This window comes from Rattus rattus, chromosome 1 (assembly GCF_011064425.1).
Source record: "Rattus rattus isolate New Zealand chromosome 1, Rrattus_CSIRO_v1, whole genome shotgun sequence".
In the NCBI taxonomy this organism is placed as follows: Eukaryota; Metazoa; Chordata; class Mammalia; order Rodentia; family Muridae; genus Rattus; species Rattus rattus.
In genome coordinates, this window is record NC_046154.1 from 223,579,908 (window position 1) to 223,594,789 (window position 14,882).

The 14,882-nt window shown below is 36.6% G+C and overlaps 1 pseudogene; it reads right to left on the reverse strand.

Moving 5' to 3' along the window:
* Window positions 1-12,129: 12,129 nt before the first annotated feature.
* LOC116887538 lies at window positions 12,130-13,136 on the reverse strand (annotated as a pseudogene).
* Window positions 13,137-14,882: the final 1,746 nt, after the last annotated feature.

Consider the following 14,882-nt stretch of genomic DNA (forward strand, 5'->3'; position numbering starts at 1 on the left):
CAACAAAAACAAGAGAGAAAGAAAGAAAGAAAGAAAGAAAGAAAGAAAGAAAGAAAGAAGGAAAGAAAGAAGCCATTTAAGTCAGAAACAAAACAAGATGAGCTTAGCTGAAAATATATTTTTTGAGTAAAGTGTATGGTACTTGGCAGTCACTTCCATATATTGGTTAAATTAGATGAAGGCTCATGGTCCTTTTACTTAAATAATGGGAATAGAATATATAAGTTTTGACATGATAAATATAAGTAATATCGAGCTGCCTATACAGGGCTGGGAATTAAAAAAAATAAAACTTACCTGGATTTTAATAAACATGTTCTAATAAGATTTGTCACTGAGTCACAGACAAGCAGTGAAGATGAAGCCCAATATTGTCCTCTCCCTGTATCATGTTCTTACTTCTTCCATAGATAAAATAAATTGAATTTGAGACTTTTTTTGGCTCAAAAATTTAGTTGATTATTTTATTTAAACTTCTATACATGTGTTCTAAACTATTATATTTGCTTTTAAATTACAGAAATAACTTGGCTAATAAGTTTCCAAGTGATAGTACCCAAGAAATACAACCAACTCCTCTCCTGTAACTCTTTTTCTTCTTTTCTTCTTCATTTTCTTCTTTTGTTGTAATCTCATTCTGTGTATTTTTTAACATTATCATTCTATATTACTTATCCTTTTCTTTATTCCATAGATTCCCTTGCCTGTCTCTCTTTCTCACTTTCTTCATTTTTATTTTGGATATAACTGATGGTATTGTCATGTAAGTGTCAGTATCATGAAATTTTATTTAGACTTGTAGACTTTATCCTTGTGAAATATGTAGAAATCAAATCAGTGATTTAATTCATTAGGTTGTTTACCTTTTATCTTTCTTCCTTCCACCCTTTTCTACGTACCATGTCTTGCTCCCTGTTAAATTCATTACCTCTATTTCTTTAACTTTTGTAACATAAAAGTATGTAATTATAACCCCAGGGCAAAAACAAAACAAAACAAAACAAAAAATAGGGCAACCTGTGACTGCTGAAGGGAGGAAAGGTAGTCTTCAAAAGGGAAGAACCACATTGGTTATTCAATCAATGCCAAAAGGTCAGCTCTAATATCATATGAAAACAAATTATAAGGATTGAGAAGATCACAGTTGTACATTTAGGAGAATTTACTACTTGATTTATACTTTCAATCGTAGACTAGCTTATAATATTATTATAAGGCTTCTGATGAAATAATTAAATAAAATTTCCACTAAGTCTTTTAAATATATCTTGCTTTTCAGTTGTTTTATGCACATGGGTATTTTGCTTGCAGGTATATCAGTGTACCACCTGCCTACGATAGGCTTTGAAGCCAGAAGAGTGTATTGGAGCTTCTTGGACTGGAGTTACTGAAGATAATGAGGAGCACTGTGGGCTCTGGGAATCAAGTCAGGTCCTCTGGAAGAGCAACCAGTTCTCCCAACCATCTACCGAGATCCCAAATTTGCTTCACATATACTTTTTTTTTATATCTCCCAAAAGCATTTTTCATCATTGCTAAGGGAACAATATAAGTATGTCCCTGTTGTTGTACACTGATTTATCTTCTTCATTGTAATCATCACCAATCCTTGTGTGTGTGTGTGTGTGTGTGTGTGTGTGTGTGTGTGTGTGTGTGTATGCTCTTGAAGTCAAACCTAGGACCTCATGTATAGTCAAACCTAGGACTATACATGTTCTATTTCACTGATCCACTCCAAGCCCATAATTGAAACACTTTTGGTTATTAACGTTCTTAATTCTTCCAGGTTGATTGTGTAAACTTAAGAAGACCAGGGAGATTATATATATAATATATATAATATATAATACAATATATATTATATACATATATAATATAATATATAATCTTTAAGACTGCTGACTTTTAGAATTCATAATAAATCATAATTGGATGAATAAATAAATGATTACATAATTTAAATTTTCCTATGAATTTATAAATTATAAACGATTAGTGGTTTCTAAATGAGCAAAAACCTCAAGCCCTTATTTTGCTGTTCTGTTTTACTGCCAGAGACCTTTGTGTGAGGTTTAAAATCTTATTTCCTTGAAGAAACTAGGCTTTTGCAACGGTGACAGCTTTCTGTTGTAGTGTAAGGTGACAGATGCAAGGATAAACTTTCAATCCCTTTATGGACACTTTTATTTATATATAAATATTTTATTTTATCAAGGTTTCACTTTGATATTTGACTGAATAGTATGAATACATTTATAAAACCTAGCATTAATATTTAATGTTGCACCAGCAATATTTCTTTGCAATAAACATATATTCATGATACAACTTTTGGGTTTTTTTTTTTGTCTTAAACTTACACTCTAGGTTTTTCAATGTTTTCATCTAACAAGCTTTCTTTTGTTAGCCAAAAAGTTTATGAACAGATTCTAGCACAGCTCTCTTTGGTTTTATTTGGGTGCCAAATCCTGAGGTAGGGTCCATTTCAGTAGCTTTAATTTGTTTAAAATCAAGTCCCATTGCTTTGGCCATATATACTTTTAGAATCTCTAGATATTTTCAGCTTTTGTGAATTTTCAGACATTTTTTCAGCTTTTAAGAGTGTGACTAACAAGTGTCTATGTTGGCATATGATCACCTAGTAAAGAATATTGATTATGCTTTCCTGCCATTTAGGAATGTCAGGAAATCTTAGTAATTCTTAATTACATGATGACTGTGTTTGTTCTGTATGTGTCAGCTCAGAGAGCTGGGGCTTTCGCATGAGTTGTAAACACTAGCCACAGGTCTGGAAAAATTAACAATGCTTATTTTCTCAGTATTGATTTAATCATTAGTGAATATTAAATATTTGTTTCATACTTTATCTCAAATACTTTTTTTCCCATTTCTCAATAGAAATTTCTAGAGTACTTCATGCTGTTCATTTTGTATCTTCATCTATTGTAACTGGTGCTTTATAGGTCTTTTTGTTTTTTTCAGAGAAGTCACTCCTAATCCTTCAAATGGTAGACACACTCATTGCATCCAATTTTACACAATACCTCCATGGAACTGAGAGAACATGTGATTACAATTTCATTCTTTTTGTGTTGCTTTATAGCAGATCATATTGTGCTATAAAATATCTCCTTGGTTTTGGAACAGTAGCATTTTACCGAAGCTACATGATGATTTCAGCTGTTGGCTGTGTTAAAATAGCAATTTAGGTGATGCACACATCTAGAGTTAAATGGAAATGGTTGGTATATAGAATAGTTTAGTAAAAGTGGAGAATCTGCACACCTTCTGGTCATTGTTGTTTTACATATCAAGACAACGTGAATTCAGTCTCTTTGACAAAATAGTGTTGTCCTGGGGTTACTATTACTGTAATAAAACCATAACCAAAAGCAAGACAGGGGTGATGAGGCTTATTCGGCTCCCACTTCCACATTGGAGTCCTTCACAGGAAGAGTTCAGGACCAGAATTCAAACAGAGTTAAAACCTAGAGGCAGGGGCTGGTGCAGAGGACATGAAGGGGTACTGCTTACCGGCCTGCTCAGCCTGCTTTCTCGTAGAAACAAGGGTCACAATCCCGGGAATGGTATCACTCCCAATGGTCTAGGCCCTCACCATTAATTATTAAGCAAATACTCTCGCAGACTGATTATAGCATAAGCTGAAGAAAACATTTTTTTTAACTAAGATTCCCTCCTTTTTATGACTTTACCTTGTGTGAAGTTGACATAAAACTATTCTGCACAGTGTACCTCTTGTTAACTTGTCCAAACATATCACCATTAAGCCCCAACTTTTCCCTTTTCATTCATTCCCAAGTTTTCCCATTAAAAACATAAATATCTTTAGGAGTCTGATAGACGTTACAAATTCAAACCCATTAAAAGGTCAGACCATTAAATATAGCTCATCTCTTTAAGAATTCGAAATCTTTTTAAAAGTTCAAAATCTCATCTGTGGGATCCTTTAAAAATTAAAGATTAAATTCATTACTTTCTAACTTCATTTTTAATATATTTAAATATATTTATATGAATGGCAAAATTTATCAGGGGTTCGTAAATGACATTTAGAAGTGATTTATTTCTCTTTAAATACTTACAGATTGAACATTTCTCCAGTTTTCCCTTAGTTTTCATGACTTTGTCACTTGAAAAGATTTACTTCTGAAACAACTGTTCCCTGAATTACCCTTGAAGTGGGTGTAAGATGTGCTCCTGAAAGACGAGGTATGAGTTCTGCGTCTTTGATAGAGATTTCCTAGAATGATGCCGTGCTCTGTCCTCAGCTCCCATCAGGTAGCACGTGTTTCCATGTCCCCATTACTCGATTAAATCAGTAATTATTTCTTCTACCACTAACTAAATATGTATTTGAGAGGTAGAAGTTCGAGAAGGTGAATATACTCTCTTTTCTCCATAATTTCAATGACTAATTCTGTGTATGTTGTTTCTTTCTTTTTTAAATTTACATTTTAAATGTTATCCCTTCCCCAGTTTTCCTCCAGAAACTCACTATCCCATCTCTTCTCCCCCTGTTTCTATGAGGGTTTTCCCTCATCAACCCACCCACCCACCCACTCCATCCCACCTCCCCATCATGACATTCCCCTACACTGAGGCAATGAGCCTTGACAGGACCAAGAGCTTCTCCTCCCATTTATGCCCAACAAGGCCATCCTCTGCTACATATGCAGATGGAGCCATAGGTCCATTCCTGTGTAGTCTTGGGATGGTGGTTTAGTCCCTGGGAGCTCTGGGGGGGGGGTCTGGTTGGTTGATATTGTTGTTCTTCCTATGGGTTTGAAACCCCTTCGGGTACTTCAGTCCTTTCTCTCACTGCTCCTTTGGGGACCCCATTAGTCCTTAGTTCAATGATTGGCTGTAAGCATCTGTCTCTGTATATATCAGGAAAGAACCAGGCCACAAGTCACAATCAGAGCAAAATCGCAACAGTATATATAAATAACTCAATGCCCAATGTCTGAGATCCACTCACAATCTTTTGGGCTTGGGTCCCTCTTGTTGCTCTGCCCTCTTCAGCACACAGAGATTGTCTTCTGGGCCTCGGGTCGCTCTACTTTATTGCTGCTCCAGGCCCTTGGTGTTCAATCCATTTTCTGCACCTATGCTGAGGTTTCACCAATAAACTTTCCTGGACAATTTCATGGTGCCAAAGCCTCAACTTCTTTTCATGATCCCATCAGTCCTGGGCTTTCAACTGCTACTGAGGCTGCACAGACACCACATCACTACTCTGGTCTCTCACAGTGCCAAGTCTCATCTGCTCTCCATACCTCTTCATGCCGTCAAAATTGGTATAATCTAGAAGCCTCAGATTTACCAAATTCAGCTGTCAGCTCAAGAAACAATGCAGTCTCTACAGCATATCTTCTCTCTCAAGAGAAGCTCACTCTTAGGAACAACTCCCCAGAAGACTCCAACTCAATAATATTGGTCTCTTCTTAATCACAGCTGACTCTTCAGCCCCGGCTCACCAGTAATCATTGTCCCAGCAAAGTAAACATTTTAGGTTAGTGGTTCTGGTCTGGTGTTAATCACTGAAGCCGATGGCATGGAAGCAAGAGTGCTGCTTACTGCTTTTCTCCCTCTGGCTTGCTCAGCCTGCTTCTTATAGAACCCAGTACCACCATCCAGTGATGGCCCTACACACAACGGTTTGGGACTTTCCCCATCAATCATTAATTAAGAAAATACCCAAAATGCTTGTCTACGGCCCAGTCATACCAAGGCATTTCTCAGTTGAGCTTCCCACGTCTCAGGTGACTTTAACTTCTGTCAAGTTGACATAAAACTATTCAACGCAACTCTCTCTCACACTGATACATGCTGTCATTGATGTGAATAAATTTTACTGTTTATCATGTTTCTTGTGTGAGCTGCTAAGTCTGAAAAAGGAAGTGGGGCCCTTAATATTTTATCTTATTTCTCCACCATTTCATATTATACTTGATCAAAGTTAGCAATAGTCTTTATGCTAGAATTTGTGGTATAAAAGATATTCATTGAAACATCTAGAGAGGATTCACTTTAGTATCTTAATCACGCAGGCCTCACTTGTTGCATAATGTTTCATGATGCTAAGAATGATGCTTTTTACATAGCAATGGGATTGTTGCCAACTTCTCAGTTTGGTTATGCATTCCTGGCAGTCTGGAAAGTTTAACATATTTCCATATCATCATCTCATTAACTGATTTGACTATTCCATTAACTACAAGTTTCATTTTAAATAGTGGTCCTCTGAACCATAGTAAGTTGTTTAACAGAAGTGTATCTTCATTTGTTACATTAGGAGTATATGTATACCTGTGTGCATGTGTGCACGCATGTGTATACCTTCCTCTAGATTTCTTTACTATAATGCTTCATAACAAAGCTTAGCATTTATTTCTTAGTAGTTGAGCTATTGTTTCTACCATGTAATATATTACATCATGAAATATAATTCTTTTTTTACCCATTATTCTTCTTATCTCCTCTACATTCTCATGATCTCTCTGCTGTGAATAATGATGAGAAAAGTTTTGAAAGATAAGCAGCTTACACGTCCTCTGATAAAAACAGGCAATGCATAGTGTCCTGTAAAGTTTTAACTACAAAATTAATTTGAAAGAGCATAAATAGATGTAAAAATTACTTCTATATCATATAGAGATCATTCCACATGGGGTACAAAGAAAATACAGAAATGAATAATAGACTACTCAGTACCTAGGCCTTACTAGGCCTTACTGTTGTCTTAAATATCAATACATTATGGGATTGTTGAATGGTGAATAACAGTTTGAAGAAATGGCTTATAAAATTATCTTTATAAAATATCCTTCCGTGGAATTTTGTTATTGATAGATTAAATTTTCTAATAGAAATATAGACTTTACAGATACCATTGATAAGTATGTTCATTTTCATAATGATAAGCTTAACTTCTCAAATTAAAGAAATGTATATTTATTAGAAGGAATTTGTAAATATTTATTCACATAAATATTATTCAAGTTCCTAATTTGTACTACTTGTATAAAATATGAATCATTAGTATTTCTTGGAGTGTAGCATTAAAGAAGACTGAATTTTGGTTTAATTTTTTAAAAATAAGAATTAGTTTTGAATTTCAGGACACTATACAATGCTACATGTCACCTAAAAAAGAGTAAAACACAATACTTAAATTACCTAGGAAGCATTATCAGGTATAGATAGTCTAAAGCTATTTTAAAGTAACATTGCTGATGATTTTAAGTAATGTTAATTAATATTTTAGTATAATAAAATAATTTTCTATAAACTATGTGATACATATCTTTAGCTCTGCAGAACTTTTATATTGGATAAACAAAGTTATCATTAAATTATTTTGTCTTACATATTTAAGTATAAAACATGATTAACTCCATCAAACAAAAAAAACAGCTTGACAAGAACAGTCCTATTATTTGAATCTTTAAAAAAGAAACCAGTAAAACAGAAAACCTAAATTGGGGTTTTCAAAGTAATAATTTATTGACAATTATGCAGTCTTCTTAATAAATTATTAACCTTATGAAAACAATGTCTCTTTTATATCAGGAAATCTGATTTACAGTTTGGTTCAAAAATTTATGCTCAGAATATTGTGTTAGTGTTGTGCCCTTGTATAGAGCTTGACTATTTGTATTCTCTGGAATTCATAGCTCAAGTCCTTACCTTAAGTTTCGAGGTGTTAGAGACAGGAATTCTGCCCCCATAAGAGAAGTTTTCATGATAGGATAAGTGAGTTTATACAAGAGAACAAGAGAAAGCTTTTGCAACCTCTTTCAGCCTTGTGATGCTTCAAAGCAAAAGTGATTTACAACCTGAATGAAGATACTAGAACATATTTATACTGTACTGTGATCTTGTACTTGCGATCTCCAGACAGATAAATATAATTATTTTTCTCATCTACCTTCCTTTTTCTCTTCCTTGTAACAAAGCTGTGTCAGTTTGTTGTCTTGAACAAAATATATTTGTTTGTAGTGTTGCCCAATTCTCCCTATATCTCTTTGACCATAGTGGTCATAAGACTTCATTGCTAGGACTGGGTGGATGTGCTACATGTCTTTAATCCAAGTACTCTGGAGATAGAGGCTGGTGGGTCACTTTGTGTTCCAGGTCAGCCTGTTTTATGCAGTGAGTTCTATGACAGGAAAGGGTACACAGAAAAAAACCATCTGGGGAAAAATAAAATAATGATTTCATTGTCACTTCCATCCTATATCACACATACCTGCACACATACACACACACACACACACACACACACACACACACACACACACACACACACACAAACACAGACTTAAATGATACTTCTTTAAAAAGAATTGACTAAGAATGCCTGAACTTAATCTTAACATCTATAAGCAAATAATACAAGATGTTTACTGCTGGAAACCTGCTGTCTATGTGGAGCCTTTGTAGAACACAAGCTGCTGTAAACTTCTAGCTCTGAAACTAGGTGGTTTCTTTGGTGACAAAACAGTATTTTTAAAAGTAGGAGTAGACAAGGATGTTGTGGATAGTAAATAAATTTCTATTTACTATTCAATGCAGTATTATATAAAGCAATATTTAACATTTGTGTGATATAGCTGAACTTTGTGTTTTAATATGAACATGCTGCCTTAGTGATAACATGTAAGGTAGCATGATTGTAACACCTATAAATAAGGAAGAATGTGGTTGATTCCATCAATTTATTAAAACACTCAGCTAAAAAGATCAGTCTTAATATTATTGAATGCTCTTTTGCTTGTATGCAGGTCTTTTTTAAAAAAAAAACTTGCTCTACATTTGCTTAAGGCTACATGCAGGAGAAAATATCAAATCATGTTGAGTAGAAAATGATGGTTTTTACCTGCAACATTCTTGTCAGTTCAACAACAACTGGCAATCAAAGACCACTCATCCAGAGCTTAACTCAAATAGACCCTTGCAAGATTGCATCTCAAAGGCAAAAACAATCCCTTTGTGAGCACAAGTGGTTTCCATAAAAAATAGCTCTGTGATGAAGAGGGTTAAAAAAAGGAAAATGATATTGAAATATAAAAAATAAAACTAACGACCATAAAGAGATAGGTCCAGATGCATATTTAATAAGATCATTAAAGGATTAAAAGCAAAGAAGCCCAATTATTACCAGGTGAACATAAGCTTTACCTGCATTTACTCTGCTAAAATATAGCATCTGTACCTTTTTTTAGTGTCTGTAGAAAATATGTTTAAGATTTAGTTTTAATTTTGTGTGTGAATTTTCTTTTTGGCTGTCATGTATGCGCATGTACCTCATGTGAGCCTGGTGACTGTGAGAAAGGCCATCAGATCTGGAGTTACTGACGGCTGTGAACCACCATGTAGATGCTGCAGTGTAATCCAGGTTCATTTCAATCACAGCAGTTGCTCTTAACCACTTGTCTATCTCTCCAATTCACAAACTTTTAGCCTTCTGATATTTTCCCTTGTTTTCAATTTTCTACAATGCTAGGTTCTTTTAAAATAATTAGATTGTTTCTTTTTTAATTTGAAATTATAGAAAGCTCTTCTTCATGTGAACTGATTCAAATATCATCATATGTTCAACACTGAAATCTCTCTATTATATGAATATAGTCTACTGCAGGAAGTCTGTTATGGTTGGCAAATGAAGCTGGATATTTGTTATTTTTTTGTTTTTGTTTTGTTTTGTTTGTTTTTGTATTTTTGTTTGTTTGTCTTTTCATTAAATCTGGAATTAGTAGAAAACTACTTCTCCTGGTGTCAACATTTCTTAGTTAAGTGTAGTTATTGTCTAGGTGTGGGACCTTGTGAGATTTCTCCTCCACGCAGTAGAACATCCACTGGTGTTATCCTTGTTACAAAATTATATTACGGGAGTATCATGGGTAAAATTTCTCTGTGCTTTCAACAAGACAGAATCTCAGAGAATTTTCTGGTCCCCTGGCTCTTAGAATCTTCTCATTCACTCTTCCATATTTCCTTGCCTTTATTTATTGTTTGTGTGTTTTTCTTTCTACTTTTAAAATTGTTTTTATTGTTTAATCCTTTTTTACAGTACAGTTTTTATCCCTCTCCCACTATGCACTTTGACTTCCTCATCCCATACCCCCTCCTCCTGTCTCCAAGAGGATGTCCCCCCTCACCCCCACCCCACTGCACCTCCCCACTTCTGGGGCCCAGAGTCCAGACCAGGCCATCCTCTGCTATGCATGGGTTACGGGCCTCATTTCAGCTGGGGTATGCTGCCTGGTATGTTACTCAGTTTCTTAGAGATCTCAGGTTAGTTGAGACTGCTGGTCTTCCTACAATGTCAACATCCTCCAAACTTCTTCCGGGTTTTCCCTAATTCAACCATAAGGGTCACCAGCTTCTGTCCACTGGTTGGGTGTAAATATCTGCATCTAAATTTTTCAGCTGCTTCTTGGGCCTTTCACAAGGCGGTCATGCTAGGCTTCTGTTTGTAAGCACACCACAGCATTAGTAACAATGTCACACATTGGAGCCTCCCCATGAGCTGGATCTCAATTTGGGCCTGTCACTTGACTTCCTTTTTCTCGGGCTCTTCTCCATTTTCTCCTTGCAGTTCTTTCAGATAGGAACAATTTAGGTCAGAGTTTTTGACTCTGGGATGTCAACCTCATCCCTTTAATTGATGTCCTATATTTATACTGGAGGTAGAATCTACAAGTTCCTTCTCACCTCTGAAGGGCATCTCATCTAAGGTTTCTCCCTTTGAGTCCTCCGAGTCTCTCCCCTACCATGTCTCTGGTACATTCAAGCTGGTCACCCCATTTCCTACATCCTGAGGTGACCTGTTTCCACTCTTTCTGCTGGCTCTTAGGGCTTCAGTCCTGTTCCCACCCCTCATACCTGATCAGGTTCCCCTCTACCCTCCCTGTCCTGTTTCCTACCCATGACCTTTTCTCCCTTTTCCACCCCCATGATTGTTTTCTGCTTCCTCCCAAGTGCGATTGAGGCATCCTCACTTGGGCCCTTTTGCTTGTTAACGTTCTTGAGTTCTGTGGATTGTATCCTGGGCATTCTGTACATCTTTGACTAATGACCACTCATTAGTGAGTACTGAGTTGCCTCTTCGGGATGATATTTTCTAGTTCCTTCCATTTGCCTGCAAAACTCATGATGTCCAGCTCAATAGTTGGGTAGTATTCTGTTGTGTAAATGAACCACATTTTCTGTATTCATTCTTCTGTTGTGGGTCACTGGATTGTTTCCAGCTTCTGGCTATCACAAATAAGGCTGCTATGAACATATGGAACACATGGTAGAGCGCCTTTTGGGTGTACGCCCAACAATGGTACAGCTGGTTCTTCAGGTAGTGCTCTTTCTAATTCTCTGAGGACCCTTCAGATTGATTTCCAGAGTGGTTGTACCAGTTTACAATTCTACCAGCAATGTAGGAGTGTACCTCTTTCTCCACATACTTGTCAATATGTGCTGTCACCTGAGGTTTTGGTTTTGGTCATTGTGATTGGTATAAGGTAGAATTTCAGGCTCATTTTGATTTGAAATTCCCTGATCACTAAGGACTTTGAACATTTCTGTAAGTGCTTTTCAGCTATTTGAGATTCCTCTGTTGTGAATTCTCTGTTTAGTTCTATATCCCAATTTTCCTGCACTAAGCTCAAGTCCAAGTGGATCAAAGACCTCAATCTAAAACCAGACACACTGAATCTAAGAGAAGAGAAAGGAGGAAAGAGCCTCAAACTCACTGGAACTGGGGGAAATTTCCTAAACAGAACTCCAATGGCTCAATATCTATATTGAAGAAGCTAAGCACCAAGAAACCAAACCAGCCAGTCAAAAAAAATTTTTTGTATCTTCAATCTATTTTTTTTTAAAGTTCAGGCCTTATTTCCCTCCCTGTCTGACCTCCAATAGTTCCTCATCCATTCCTCCTCCTCCTTGTCTCCAAGAAGATGTCCCCATTCCCCACTACCACAGCCCACCCCACCAGGCCACCCCACTCTCTGGGGTCTCGAGTGTTTCCAGGGTTAGGTGCGTCTTCTCTCAGAGAAGCTAGACAGGCAGTCTTCTGCTGTACGTCAACTTCAGTTTCAAGAGGCCTAGCTACTCCTTCCTTTGCTTCTTGCATTCATGCTCATGTTCCCTGGGGTGGCTACTTTTGGAGGGTCTTTTAGAACCACCCTGCTGTTTTGCTTCTTCCAAAAACTTGTCCAAACAAAACGATCTTCCTCAGATTCCTTCCCAGCCCCATGTCTATGGTCTGAACCAGAAAATGCCTTATCAAGAACAAACATGCGAGTTTTTATACTGGTTTCCAGGTTATCACCATGTATGTTCTTGTCCCGATTTTTACTGACACTCCGAGTCATACATGACCTCCTCTCCTGGGGTGGTCATAAACATTGTAACTTCCATCTTCCCCACCCGCAAACCCTGTGCATATCTTTTGAAAAGCCTTTGGTCATACTGAACTTCATTGGACATTTGATGATTGGGCACAAAAAGAACAATGACTTCGTTGACACTCGATTTTCATTTCTCTGTAGTTTTGACCTCTTATCAGATCAGAACCTGGAAAGGTTCTGGCAGTGCTGCCTCCCTTTCCACCTGTCATGACAGACTTCATCCCTTTCAGGGACCTCTCCATCATCTTTTCTCATATGGGTATTTATGTAGCTCTTCTTTTTCTGACTTTCTGGGCCATTTCTCTAGGTTTCTCTTCCTGATTCTCCTTTTCTTTTTGAGCTATTTTTTCTCCACTTGGGCTTGCATTTCTACAGCTTCTGATCAGCAAGATTTAGGGCCTCAGTCAGTTTCACAAAATTTCCATTTATATGTGTAGGCTGCAGTTCTCTTTTATCCCCAGCCACCTATTTATCCAATGGAGTAGTATGACCCTTTCAATTCTTCCATTTGGAAACACAAGGTGTTATCCTTCCACTCTTGCTATTCTTTTCTAGTCATCTTCGGAATAGGAGAGTGCATTACAGATGCAAAGGAAAAGGTGGTCCCCGGGGAATTTTCTTATTCATCTTGAATCTTGGAATGTCCATTCAGTCTTTCTGCACTTCCACCATTCAAATAACCCTGTTTATCTCAATTCTGGGCATATCTTGAATATATATATATATATATATATATATATATATATATACATTTCCTCGAAAGCTGTGCCTTCAGAGTGGCACACCTCATCCAACAAAGCCACACATTCCTATCCATACATTGTCCCAAGCATAATCAAATCACCACACCAACAAAAGAAAGAGGAGGATATTTCTTGAGGTAGACTGGGATTCTATGGTAATGACAAATAAAAGAGACTACTGAGGACAATGTTAAATCATTGATGTGAGAAATCAGAAATGTATAAATCAAAACTTAGAAGAATGCAAATTGACCCATTCTTATACTCTTTGTACAAAGCTCAAGTCCAAGTGGATCAAAGCCCTCCACATAAAGCCAGGTACACTCAACCTAATAGAAGAGAAAGTGAGAAAGAGCCTTGAATACTAAGGCACAGGGGAAAATTTCCTGAACAGAACACCAATGGCTTATGCTCTAAGATCAAGAATCAATAAATGGGACCTCATAAAATTGCAAAGTTTCTGTAAGGCAAAGGACACTGTCAATAAGAAAAAATGGCAATCCACAGATTGGGAAAAGATCTTTACCAATCCTACATATGATAGAAGGCTAATATCTAATATATATATAAAGAACTCCAGAAGTTAGACTCCAGAGAACCAAACAATCCTAGTAAAAAATGGGATGCGGTACAGAGCTAAACAAAAATTCTCAACTAAGGAATATTGAACGGTCAAGAAGTACCTAAATAAATGTTCAATATCCTTAGTTGTTAGAGAAATGGAAATCAAAACACCCAGAGGTTCCACCTCACACCAGTCAAAATGGCTAAGATTAAAAACTCAGTTGACAGCAGGTGCTGGTAAGGATGTGAAGAAATAGGAACACTCCTCCATTGGTGGGATTGCAAGATGGTACAACCACTCTGGAAATCAATCTGGAGGTTCCTCAGGAAATTGAACACAGTGCTGCTTGAGGACACAGCTATACCTCTCCTGGGCATAAACCCAAAAGATGCTCCAACATACAACAAAGACACATGCTCAACTTAATTCATAGCAGCCTTACATATAACAGCCAGAAGCTGGAAAGAACCCAGATGTCCTTCAAGAGAGGAATAGATATAGAAAATATGGTACATTTTCACAATGGAGTACTACTGAGCTATTAAAATCAATACTTCATGAAATTTTTAGGCAGATAGATGGATCTAGAAAATATCATCTTGAGTGAGGTAACCCAGTCACAAAAGAACACATATAGTATGCACTCACTGGTAAGTGGATATTAGCCCACTTTCTTTTTATTAGATTTAGCATGTCCTGTTTTATGTTAAGGCCTTTGGTCTACTTGGATGTGCCTTTTGTGAAGGGTAGTATAGGTAGATTTGTTTTCATTCTTCTACATGGAGATATCCAATAAGACAGTACCATTTGTGGAGGATCCTTTCTTTTCTTTTTTCTTTTCTTTTTTCTTTTCTTTTCTCCTTTCTTAGTATGGTTTTTGTCTTCTTTGTCAAATATCATATGTCCAGACGTATATGGGTTCAGTTCTAAGTTCTATTCCATTCATCAGTCTATTTTTCTATCCAACCCCATATGTCTTTTTTACTGGTGTTGTGTAGTACTTCCTGAAATTAGGGATGGTGATATCTCCAGAAGTCCTGTTATCGTACAGGATTGTTTTTAGCTATCCTAAAACATTGTTTTTCCACATGGAAATAATTTTTTTCAAGGTCTGTAAAAGATTGTGTTGCAATTTTGATGGGA